The sequence below is a fragment of the Erythrolamprus reginae genome, chromosome 10 (genome assembly GCF_031021105.1).
Source record: "Erythrolamprus reginae isolate rEryReg1 chromosome 10, rEryReg1.hap1, whole genome shotgun sequence".
Classification (NCBI taxonomy): Eukaryota; Metazoa; Chordata; class Lepidosauria; order Squamata; family Dipsadidae; genus Erythrolamprus; species Erythrolamprus reginae.
This window is the reverse complement of record NC_091959.1, coordinates 30,687,273-30,700,623: the sequence shown is the minus strand read 5'-3', so window position 1 is coordinate 30,700,623 and position 13,351 is coordinate 30,687,273. Positions and strand designations below refer to the sequence as shown.

At 45.6% G+C, this 13,351-nt stretch overlaps 1 long non-coding RNA gene across 2 annotated transcripts in view; it reads left to right on the top strand.

Moving 5' to 3' along the window:
- Window positions 1–13,049, top strand: part of LOC139172860 (uncharacterized) — a 40,432-nt gene extending 27,383 nt beyond the window's left edge. For both annotated transcript variants that reach the window (XR_011559943.1, XR_011559942.1), the window contains 2 exons: window positions 10,110–10,304; window positions 12,678–13,049. This is a non-coding gene — a long non-coding RNA (uncharacterized lncRNA). The remainder of the gene's footprint in view (window positions 1–10,109; window positions 10,305–12,677) is intronic.
- The last annotated feature ends 302 nt before the right edge of the window (window positions 13,050–13,351 follow it).

Sequence of the window (13,351 nt, the reverse complement as noted above, 5' to 3'; positions counted from 1 at the left end):
GCACCAATGGAGCGTGGCTGGAGGGGGGAGCAGGAGGACAAGGAGGAGGAGAGACCTGTTGCTGAAAACATCGCCTTGACTCAGGCTAGCCTGGCTCACATGAGCCACTACATGGTCCAGTGCCTGTGCAAAGACCCCAGGGTAGCCCGCATCCTCATCTCTGCCAGTTACTGGGTGGACACCCTGCTGGATCCCTGTTATAAGGACAGAATCACCTCCTTGATACCAGCACTCGAGCAGGAGCGCAGAATGCAAGAGTACAAGCGTGCGCTTGTGGACGCACTATTGGCAGAGTTCCCACAGCGATTGGAGTGCGCAATGGTGGCATGTGGAGTAGGAGAAGGACGCAGTCGCCAATGCAGCGGGGGCACTGGTAGCACCTCACGGGGGAGGGCAAGCATGGAAACAATGTATGAGCACCTATTCCATCTTCCCACACATCCACCACCCTCGGATGCAATGTCCCATAGCAGAAGGCACCACGTGACCTGCATGGTGGATGACTACCTGTCCACGCGCCTGATGGTTCTTAGCGATGCCTCCACCACCTTCAATTTTTGGGTAGGTAAATTGAACACGTGGCCAGAGCTTGCCCTCTATGCCCTGGAAGTGCTGACCTGCCCTGCGGCAAGTGTCCTGTCGGAGCGTGTGTTCAACACTGCAGGAGGGGGTCATCACTGACAGAAGAATCTGCCTATGTACAGACAACGTTGACATACTAACATTCCTTAAAATGAACCAGGCGTGGATCACAGAGGATGTTGCTGTGCCACCACTTGAGTGAGTGGTTAGAGCGTTTGCTACTATGACCAACACCACCCTCACAGGTGTAAAATTCATCTTATATATGTATATAATCAGTTATATTTTTATGGTTAAAGTTTGGATATAGTTTGTGTTTGACTAAAGTTAAAGTTCAATAAAATTATTGTTTGAACAGATGTTTTCTGAGAGCCTAAATGCATGTTCCTTCCACGTTGTGTCACCTATTGAAAATCTGAGATATCCCGGTGTATTTTCATGGGAAAATTTTTTAGTGTGTCCTGAGTTTGAATGCAGTCAATGGCTATACTGTGCACTTGGCCAGGAAAAAAAATCTTTGGGAAAAATAGTTGCAGGGAGCCTAAATGCATGTTCCCTCCCAGAACTGTCACCGTATGTAAATCTGAGATATGCAGGCGTATAGTCATGGGATAATTTTTTTTTACGGAAAAGGATGCCGCAGCGGCGCTCCAAGCAAAAGGAGGTGAGGAATCCCATGCTGGTATTCCAGGGGCAGGGCTTTCATGTCACGGAGACTCCTTCCTGACACGTGGCTTTATTTCCAGAAGTGTTCTGGTTTGGGTTTGACAAACACGGTTTGTGTTCTCTCTCCATCAGTTGCAGTTTGCCAGTGTGCCACTCTTGTCCAGTGTGCAAAGCCATCCAGCCATGGCAACAGAACAAGAGAAAGAGGTGTCCAGGGCATCATCTGGGAAGGATGATGAGATCCAGATCCCCGCTCCTGCAGCTTACTGCAATGTAGAGTCTGAGAGGGAGGCTAGCGGGGAGGAGTCGGTGGAAGAAGATGCCAGGGGTGATAACGAGGTGCTAGATCACACGTGGACCGAAAAACCTCAGCTTTCAGTCTGCTGGTACTACAGGTCACAGTGGCCAGGGACCCAGCATGCCACATAGCGCATGTCCTTCAGTCACACAGGATTTTTGTACAAAATCTGGTGGGTGGCTGCTGTTGCCTCCTCTTGCTACTCTGCGTCCCCCTGTTTTCCCTCTTGCAAATTTAATTTGTGGTCAACCACAGGGCTGCCTTCTTTCTCTGCCTTTCCTTTTTCTGTGTAATCTGAAGCCTCTAGTGCTCTCTGTAAATTTAATTTGTCATCAACCACAGGGCCGCCTTCTTTCTCTGCCTTTCCCTTTTCTATGTAAGAAAAAGCCACTAGAGCTCTCTCTCAATTTAATTTGTGGTCAACCACAGTCACGCCTTCTTTATCAGCTTTTCCTTTCTCTATCTAATAAAAAGCGCAGTGCAGCAACCTCCGACTTCAGAACGGCCATGGGTAAACGGCAGCAGGGGGTTCTAAAACTCATCTGCTTGGGCAAGTAGAAGTGAAGACCCACAGACTCCATGAGAATACAGCATCTGTTTTACATTTCCTTTTCAGCCTGTTCTGAAGGCTAATGGAGAGCTTTGGGGCAGTGCTGTTAACAGTACAGACTATGTGATGAAATCCCAATGGGAGTTCTACTACCTCAATCTTATACATGTCTGTAGTGCAATTTTAAGTTAATAATAATCTTTCCTAAAACCAATTTATATGTATGTGTCTTCTCTCCCAACGTCCCCTGCCTCCAAGCATCATTCCCTCTTTCCCAAATGAAATTTCCTCAACCTTATTGCGAACATATGTCATTGCAATTGGTCAAGTAATTACGTAAATGGACGTTGCAGTGGTGCTGCAAGCAAAAGGAGGTGGGGAATCCCACGCTGGGACTCCGGGGGCTGGTCTTTGACGTCACAGAGACTCCTTCCTTGTACGTGGCTCTATTTTCAAGAAGGTTCGGGGTTCAGGTTCGGGTTCGGGTTTGGTGAACCCGAACTCCATTGGGTTCACCCATCACTATTAGAGAGTTGATGAGAATTATTCAGAGCCAAATCTGATGGACGTGACCTGGTAAGAGAGTCATCTCCAGAACCATTGGGACCTCAAAGGCGAGAGGAAAGCAGGCAAAGAACCAAGAAGAGAAGCCATTTCAGTGCTCGATGGGTGGAAAGAGTCCCAGGAAGAGAAGATCCCTTACCTCCCATCAAAGGATCTGTCCTTCTGTTTCTTTTGGACTCTGGGTTCCTACCAGAATGTGGGGGATGCCACACTGGTAGCTCCCGGTGACCAGCAGGTGGGCATACGCGTCAGAGCGCAAGAAGCAAAATCTTTTGAGAGGATGCACATGCAAGATTTTGGCAATTTCTCTCGTGAGATTTGCTTCCTGTATATGTACAGTAGCCAAATCTCGCTCCAATGCACACACATGCCTGCCAGATGCATGCATGCACCCACCAGTCACCCAGAGCTGTGCATGCATCAGCACCGGTAGCGGCAGTAAGTTGTAACCCCTACCTGCTCTGTACCAGTTAATAAGTGGTACGAGTTGGTCTCCATAGATCCGTCACCTGCGAAGTTCTTCCTCAGTTCTTTCTCTCTGGAAAAACCAGAACGTTGGAGATGAATTTGGGCCAACAATCAAATCTTTTTTGCTAACAACAATGGCAATTCCAAAAGCATATCAATAATTTTGGGCAGCAGGAAGTGTGTATGTTAAATGGAGGAGGGAGAGAAGTTGAAGCATTTTCCAGAAGTTTCAAGCCATTTTGGGGTTCTTGTTGGGATCCCTCAGGAGCTCTTCCAAGCCATTTTTCGTGAAGTGGTTGAGGTTCTTCTGAAAATGTGAGGCTTTGTAGGAAGCCTTCCAGCTTCTGTAGGATCTTCTCCATGAGCCCTTCACAAAGTTTCTGCCAGAGATTCTGGATAGACTTTTCTAGAGGTCTTTTTCGTTGGAGTCCTTGGATCCTTTTCATGGAGGCTTCCAGCCATTCCTGAGTCCCTCGTTGGGGTGCTTCAGCTCCTGCCTCCTCCAGGTTCATTATCAGTGTTTCTAGCCATCGGTTGAAATCCTGTGTGGACCCTTTATGACTTTCCTCCAGCAACTTTCTCAAGCTCTTCTGCAGGCATTCTTCAAGAAAAGGTCTTGGTTCGTCTGAGAGCGAGAAGATGTTTAAGTAGTTTTCAAGACACTTGAGTATTCTGTATGTACTCCAAATTTGCATGCTGATCGCTGATTGGCTGAGGGGGTGGTAGCACGAGGGGTGGTGGTTGTGCACACACGTGTGTGTGTGAGGGCATTGCATTATGGGAGTGGGCACCAGTGTGTGTGATCTCCCCCCTCTCTTTTCCCATGTGATGGCATAAAGGTTATCCACCACTGGTCTAGCTGATTTTCTCACAAAGCTGGGAACTCTTTGAGGAAGTCGAGCAGCTCAGAAACGTGTAAAATAGAAAAAAATACCCTGAGGCATCCCGTCTTCTATGCTCCTTGTTGTATCCTTGTAAATAGTTTGGTTCCGTGTGGAAACGCTGTCTGAGCGAGAATCAGGAAGTCGCTCCTGATTGGCTCAGACGCGGCTGCTCTCTCTCTGGCGGTCCTCAAATGTATAAAAGAAGCGGTTTCTCCCAGGTAGAGCAGACGGTCTCCGCTGAAGTCACTTATCCTACTGAGCTGAAATAAAGGAACCGTTCTCACCTAACCCTGTCTCTGGGTCTACTTTACTGGCGACGACGGACGGAAGAACCACGCGTGCAGAATGAACAACCTACAGATCGGCCGGGCTCCCGAGTTCTTCGACCCGGAGAAATCCTCCTGGGACGCCTACATAGCCAAGTTCGAGATCTTCCTCGAGGCAGCGAGAATAAGGGACGCCGATGCCGAACGAAAGCGGGCCATCTTCCTGAACTACTGCGGTCCAGAAATCTTCGACCTCGCCCAGACACTCACCGACCCACTGCCAGCCAAATCCGTCGCTTGGGATGTCCTACAAGCCAAGCTCGCGAGCCATTTCAAGCCAACGAAACCAGCCGTCGTTTTCCGGCACCAATTTTCCAGAATGGCTCAGCTCGAATCGGAATCCATCAATCAATTCGCAACGCGACTTTGAACGGTGCTTGCAAAATGCAAGTTTGATAACCCGGAAGCTCGCCTCACCGATGCCTTAATCTTCGGCATGAGAAATGCCACGGTCAGGAACAAACTCCTCACCGAAGACGAGTCGACCCTACAGGCAGTAATAAAGCTGGCTCAAACCGCAGAGGTCGCCAACACTGCCGCCAAGGAACTGAAGGAGCACGACAAGCGGGAGGTCATCGCCAAGATCAACTCCTCGTTTTCCCGTGCCGAGGCCCCAGACGACCTCAGCCCACCAGCTCTCAATGAGGACAGCTGTTTCCTGCTGCAACAGGACCAGCCAAGACATCCCAGGTACCCTCGCCCCATCGCCCCCTGCGCCGGCTGCCGAGGAAACCATCCGCGCCAACGATGCCCTTTCCGGGACGCCAATTGCCGCCGCTGCAACCGACGCGGCCATATCGCCGAAGCCTGCAGAGTAGCTGTGCCTGAAGAAGCCTTCTCCACCCCGCGTCCTCAGCGTTTCCAGAATCAAACACCTCAACCGCGCGAAAACCGGTCCTTCCGGTTTTCCGGCCGCAAGAACTAGCCAACCGCTAACCGCGACTACTCAAGAGGTAACAATCAATTTTCCGTGAATAACACGGCAACAAAAAATGGGGGCAAAATTGTAATTTCCCTGCTTTTGAACAACAAACCATGTTCTATGGAACTTGATACGGGGTCTAAATACACCATTATGCTGTGGGAAAAGCTTAAACTATATATGCCTAAACTCTCCAAATCTGAGCTAGTACAAACCTCGTTGGTAATTAGAGATTTTCAAGGGGGAATAATTCATGTTTTAGGCCAAGTGAATGTACCTATTGTGTTTAAAAATGTTAAATGTACCCTACCAATGATTGTTGTTACAGGGGCTAAACACTCCCTCCTGGGGTTGGCTTGGATGGAACCTTTGGGAATTGAAATTTCTGGTATTTGTACTGTTAACTCTGATAGCATGCCTAACTTTTTACAAGAATTCCCAGAAGTGTTTAGCCCCACCTTGGGATTGTATAAAGGGCCCCCTATCTCGTTTTCTATTGACCCCAAGGTCCCGCCTGTACGGCTCAAACCTCGCAGGGTACCCCTTCCGCTCCTCCCCAAACTAGACCTACAGCTGGATAAGCTCATAAGCCAAGGCATTTTAATTCCTGTAGAGCAGGGGCCATTGGAAACACCCATAGTCACGCCTCTGAAACCGGATGGCTCCTTAAGGGTTTGCGCTGACTATAAATCTACGCTCAACAAAGCCCTCCAACATCACCCTTACCCCATTCCTGTGGTACAACAGCTCCTTCACTCCCTGGGGGAAGGAAAAAGGTTCGCAAAAATCGATTTAGTGCAAGCGTACCAGCAGCTTCCTGTCGATGAACCGACAGCACGCGCACAGACAATAGTAACCCACAGGGGTGCCTTTAAATGTACCAGATTACAGTTTGGAGTAAGCATAGCCCCAGGGATATTCCAAAGCATAATGGAACGGTTGTTATCAGGGATTAAAGGGGCCATTCCCTATTTTGATGACATCTTAATTGCAGGGGAAAACCAAGAGCAGCTCAACAAAAGAATAAGGGAAGTACTTCAGAGACTGCAGGACAAAGGGCTAAGAATCAAACCTGACAAATGTGTGTGGGGAACCAACAGTGTAGAATTCCTTGGTTATAAAATTGATGGGGAAGGTATCCACCCCACTACTGAAAAATTGAGAGCCATTAGAGAAGCCCCAGAACCACAAAATAAGACAGAATTGCAAGCTTTTTTAGGCCTTCTTAACTTTTACTCCGTCTTTTTAAAACAGAAGGCAACAGCAGCAGAGCCTCTACACCGTTTGCTCCAGAAAGAAACCCCTTGGACATGGGGGAGAACTGAACACGAAGCCTTTATACAAATAAAACAGTTGCTAACTTCTAAAAGTGTGGTAGTCCAGTATAGTACTTCGCTACCCATCAGGCTTACGTGCGATGCTTCCCCATATGGCGTGGGAGGGGTCTTGGCACACGTTTTGCCAAATAATACAGAGGCCCCAATTGCCTTCTTTTCGAGAACAATGACCAATACTGAGAGGAATTACAGCCAACTCGATAAGGAGGCTCTAGCTTTAGTGGCAGGAGTGAAGAAGTTTCATAAACACCTTTTTGGCAGGAGTTTTGAATTGGTTACCGACCATAAGCCCTTACTAGGCCTCTTAGCCCCAACAAACCTACTCCCCCATTTATGTCCCCAAGGTTAATCAGATGGGCCCTTTTCCTCTCAGGATACCAGTACGAGCTCATTCATAAAGGGGGTAAAACCATCAACCACGCAGATGGTCTCAGTAGGTGCCCCATGGCAGAGTTAGTAGAGGACCCTGCCCCGTCTGCGGATGTCCTAATGATAGAACTTGAAGACAACCCACTAACCACTGCAAGGGAAGTGGCTGCACACACGCAGCAAGACCCAATCCTAAAAAAGGTGCTAAACTGTGTACTTAAGGGGTGGCAGAACGACTCTGTGGAACCTGAATTGTGTGACTTCAAAACCAAAAGACTAGAATTGTCATATGTAAAAGGTTGCCTGTTGTGGGGTGATAGAGTAATCATTCCTGGAAGTCTAAAGACCAAAGTACTCAAAATGTTACATGTGGGCCATCCTGGGATTGTCAGGATGAAGGGCCTAGCTAGGGGGCACTTATGGTGGCCAGGTTTGGACACTGATATTGAAAACTGGGTAGCCAAATGTGATCCATGCCAAGAGTCATGGCCTAACCCCCCCCAAAACAACTCCAGCAGAGTGGGAACAACCGGCAGGACCATGGTCTAGGGTCCATATTGATTTTGCAGGGCCAGTGGGGTCACAATACTTTCTAATAGTAGTTGATGCATTTTCCAAGTGGGTGGAAATCATAGCAATGAACAATATAACCACATTAAGGTTCTGCGCCGTTTGTTTGCCACCCATGGTTGTCCTGATATCTTAGTGTCTGACAATGGGCCCCAATTGACAGCCAGGCAATTTGAATTGTTCTTAGATAATTTAGGAATCAGACATGCACTCATCTCACCTTATTCACCCTGGGCTAATGGTTTGGCAGAATGTTACATTCGGGTGGCAAAGGAAGCTTTACGCAGATCAGGCCCTGGGGATGTACAACAGAATTTGGACCAGTTTTTGTTAACCCAGCATATTACCCCAAACTCTCACACGCGGATAAGCCCTGCTGAAGTACTGATGGGAAGGAAACTGAGGTCCCCCCTGGATAGGTTACACCCAAGGTTTTGTACCAAAAATCCTATGTATGTGAACCCTGAGAGACAAATGTATTTGGGACAAAATGTGTTTGTAAAGAATTTTGATGGGGGTGTAAATTGGATGAAAGGAAAAATTGTACAACAGACCGCTCCAAAAACATACATTGTTAAGTTAGAGGATGGTCGAATGTGGAAGCGGCACATTGACCATGTACGTAAGCGCATGGGAAACTCATCGGAACAACCCGCTGAAACAGATTCTCCCACTTTAACAGACTGTAACGCGCAACCTGATTTAATAGACTGGCAAATGGACTTATAGAAACATAGAAACATAGAAGACTGACGGCAGAAAAAGACCCCATGGTCCATCTAGTCTGCCCTTTTACTATTTCCTGTATTTTATCTTACAATGGATATATGTTTATCCCAGGCATGTTTAAATTCGGTTACTGTGGATTTACCAACCACGTCTGCTGGAAGTTTGTTCCAAGGATCTACTACTCTTTCAGTAAAATAATACTTTCTCATGTTGCCTTTGATCTTTCCCCCAACTAACTTCAGATTGTGTCCCCTTGTTCTTGTGTTCACTTTCCTGTTAAAAACACTTCCCTCCTGAACCCTATTTAACCCTTTAACATATTTAAATGTTTCGATCATGTCCCCCCTTTTCCTTCTGTCTTCCAGACTATACAGATTGAGTTCATTAAGTCTTTCCTGATACGTTTTATACTTCAGACCTTCCACCATTCTTGTAGCCCGTCTTTGGACCCGTTCAAAGACGGGTCAGGAAGGATCCTCCAGCGACGCCGAACCATCTTCATCCTCCGAGGTCGGTCTTGTGACGGTCAGATCAACCCAGCAGGCCGGAGCCCAAACCAGGCCCCAGCCGCACCGGGAAAGCGCAAACGAACCGACCTCCACCGTCGGCAGCGAGGACTCAATTGAACTGCGCAGGTCGGAGCGAGCCTCGCGACGACTCAGCAGATTGGAGGACTTCATCACGTGGCTTTCGTGATTGATGTATCCTGACTAAGGAGGGAGGGGTGTTGTATCCTTGTAAATAGTTTGGTTCAGTGTAGAAACGCTGTCTGAGCGAGAATCCGGAAGTCGCTCCTGATTGGCTCAGACGCGGCTGCTCTCTCTCTGGCGGGAACCGCAAATGTATAAAAGAAGCGGTTTCTCCCAGGTAGAGCAGACGGTCTCCGCTGAAGTCACTTATCCTACTGAGCTGAAATAAAGGAACCGTTCTCACCTAACCCTGTCTCTGGGTCTACTTCACTCCTCTACTCCCTCTCAAATCCCTGACCTGCTCCTTCTCCAAAGGGGTCCTCACCCCTCCTCATTTTGCAGGCAGAAGGGATTGCAGGCCTCTCACTGCCCCCTCCCTTCATTCTCCCCTGGATCCCTCCTGGAGGCCAAAAGACTGACCACCCTCATTTTTCTGGAAGTCAGACTGGCCAGCAGATCAAGGAAAGGGCTGGAGGACAGAGGGCATTTTTAATGTCTCCATTTGTACCCAGACTGACCTCAGCAATCTCAAGATGAATGAAGGCCCCTCACACCTCTCATGAAAAACGTTGATTGGCTTTGTCCATTTCCCTGGGCACCACTGCTTCAGATATTCAGTCCGACACGGAGTTCCCCACTGGTGTTTCCAAAACTACCAGGAGCCCCTGGGGAGCCCCCTGCAAGACCGCCAGAATGGACAAGCAAAGCAGGAGGGAGACCAGGAGGATGTAGGAGAGGTCCCGATTGTTGGCTTTGACAATGGGAGTGTCTAGGTACTTAATGAAGATGATTAAAACAAGACCTGTGCTTAGGAACAAAAGTAGGGCAAAAGAGAACAAGATGATGCCCAATCTTCTTCATAAGATGGAAAGGTTATAACTTTGGGGATACATATGACTCTGTCCTCATTAGGATATTTATCATCTGGACACTTGGTGCATTTTTTTGTATCTGAGGAAAAAGAAAAATTTCTTAGCACCTCCAATTAGAGAAGATAAGTAGTATAAGACATTTTTTTAAAAAAATATTTTTTTTTAATCATTTATGAAAATGAAAGAAGAATTGGGACCTGAATAATTTCCTGTAAAATGTTCAGAACCATCATAGGAACTTTAATTATTTGATGTATGTAATGAATCACTTCCTTTCCTCCAGTGTCACCCACCTTCCTGAGTGGAGATGGTCCCCTGCAGACAAGGAACGCAGTCATAGTAGCAAACTGGCTCTCCTTCTCGAGCCCTCTTGACAAATCCATGACGACAACTTTCCACACATTTGGACTGATGCAGGGACTAAATCGGAATGCCAAAGAAAATATGTTAGGTTGACTCAGCCTTCCATCCTTCTGAGGTGGGTAAAATGAGGACCCGGATTGTGGGAGCAATATATTGGCTCTGTCAAAAAGTGCTATTGCTAACATGCTGTTGTGCCCTTTTAACATATATCGATGTCTCATACATCCATTTAGAAAAAAAGGGAAGATTTGACACCAGATATGTATCTATTTAAATATATAGGATTCTTAACATTTGTTGGGCAAATTGTTCTTTTTTTCTAACCAGCGTTAGAAGGAATCCCAGCAGTTATTGAATAGAGAATCATCATTATTTCTAATTTCCAGAGTTAATTTGGTCATTTCTGCACAATATTTAATTTTTTCTATTATTAAGTCATATTGAGGTATGTGTTTGTTTTTCCACCATTGAGAAAATGCTAATCTGGCTGCTGTAGAATTATGAATAATTAGGTAAACTTGATTTTTGGAAATATTGTGTCTTAGAATACCTAAAAGAAAGCATTCTGGTGTTATGTCTAGTTTAAAGTTTAAAATTTCATTTAGCCAGACTCCTATTTTTTTCCAATAAGCCTGCGATTTTTCACATTGCCACCATAAGTGGAAGTAAGTGCCTTGTTCTTTTTGACATTTCCAGCAAGTAGATGACAATTTTTTATTTAGCTTAGCTAATTTTATAGGAGCAACGTGCCATCTGTAAAACATTTTGATCAAATTTTCCTTATATTGGATGGCTAAAGTCAATTTAAAGTTCCTGCTCCATATAAGTTGCCATTCTTCAGCTTTAATTTCATTTTTTAAGATCAAAATTCCATTTTTTAAAGTTAGTTTTTATTTTGGTATTGTCGAATTCATAAGTTGTTAAGTAGCAATAGAATTTTTTTATTAGTTTTTCTTGTGGTCCCAGAAATATTTTATCTAACAGGTTTTTTTTGCGATTCCCAGCATATTTTTGTCTTTAGTAATTTTTTATTGGATTTGTAGATATTCCCACCATTCTGTCTTTTGGCCTATAGTTTCCAGTTCTGATCTTGATTTAATTTCTCCATTAGTATTTATTATATCTTTGTATCTTATTATGTTGCTCTTTTTATGAAAGTTAGGGTGTAAATAGGCTTCTAGAGGTACATACCATGTTGGGATTCCTTTATAGAGTTGTTTCCTAATTTTTAGCCAAGTGTACAGCAAAGATTTCCTAATAAGATGGTTAGTAAAATATTTATGGGTTTTTGATTCCCCCCCCCCCCCCATAAGTAAAAGTGCCAACCTGAGTGGAGATCATGACCTTCTATATTTAACAGTCTGGTGTTAGTTAAAAGTATTCATTCCCTTATCCACGTTAGGGATGTCACATTGTAATAGTCTTTCCATATCGGTAGGGCGAGACCTCCTTCCTCCTTCCTTTCTTGCTGATAATTCAAGTAATACCTAAGGTACTGTTCCAGCATGGAGTTAGCCCTCTTGCACCCCCCATTGGTTTGGGGTGGTGGGCTGAACTGAGCCCTTGTTTTGTACCTAACAAACCCAAAAGCTCCTTCCAAAAGTCTGAGGTGAATTGTACCTCTCGGTCTGATATGACTCTCTCAGGAACTCCATGAAGGCGATAGACATGTTGTATGACCATTTTTCTAAGGCTCTAGAGGTGGGGATCTCTGGGCATGCCACAAAATGAACCTGTTTAGAAAAAAGGTCAGTTACAACCCAAACAACCGTATTCCCCCCACTCTCAGGTAGATCCACAATGAAATCCATAGAAATTTCTTTCCAGGGTGCTCTGGGTCTCGTCACAGTTTGCAACAGTCCTTGGGGACCATCCGGGGCCCGCTTTGTTGCCGCACAAACAGGATACTTGCCACATAAGTCTCAATGTCCTTTTTCATGGAAGGCCACCAAAACTGCCTTCTCAACAGGTGTAGAGTCTTCAGGAACGGAAAATGACCAGCTACTTTGGAATCGTGTCTCCTTTCCAATATCAGTGTCCTCATGGAGGCAGGGACATATAAACAGGATCCTATCCACACCAGCCCACTTGGCTGAGTGCAATCCACTTGGTGAGTTAAAAACCAATCATCAGTGAATTTGGTGGCAATGAAATTAGAATTGCCGAAAACATTAAGGAAAATTCACCCAGTGTTCCACGTACGTTTACTTAAACTGGAACAGATTTGTGACCTGCGCCCTGCTCAAGCAGATCCCCCAGCCCCTTTTTCATTGAGGGAGAGCAACATTTTGAGGTTAAAGAAGTGCTGTAAGCATAGGGGGAAAATTCAATATTTAGTGGCATGGAAACACTTCCCTGCTTCTCACACGGAATGGGTCGATGAGAAGCACATGAATGCCCAGAGGGAAATTGATTGGTTTAGAGCAAAGTACCCCAATAAGCCCTGATGTATAAATGTATATATTGGTGTTGTTTTGTCTTTTTATAGGACTGAAGTCCCTGTTCCAGAGGGTCTGAATGTCAACCTTCGCTTATGTTGCCGCGTTCTTTCGCTTTGTTGTCAATAGGAACGGGGTGGATTAGAGATAAGGGTGTGGGAGGGAAGAGTGCAGGAGGAGAGTTAGGTTTCTTTTTCCTAGGTACCAGGAGAAGACCGTTAGAGGAAAATTCCAGAAAAGTTACGTGAAGGACAAGATGTCCCACCTGATGGTTATGGACAATGGGGATTGGGCATTGTCCCAAGGGGGTGGAAAAGGGGTTTTGATATATGCTTGTATCATGCCATTTTCTCAGACTTTTCTTTTCTTTCAATGCTTCTTGTTCTGATTTTGATAAATTCACTTTTGAGCTTTTACAAAAAGTACTCTTGAGTTTTATTTGTCTGAATTCTCATTGGCAGCTCGACAGCTTTGGTGCTGCTGATAACAGGAAAAAGTGATAAACAATTCAAATTAAGATGAACACCCACCCACTTACCAAACCCCAAGTACTTACGAGTTCTATCTAAGAAACAAAAGCCTGGTGGGTGACCTTGAGATAGTCCGTCTCTCAGCCTTCACAAGGTTTGTTCTTGTGGGGATGAAGAAATATTAGATACGTTCACTGCCTTTAGCTATTGAGAGAAATAATAAAGGTGGGTGTAAAAATCCAAATATTAAAAAT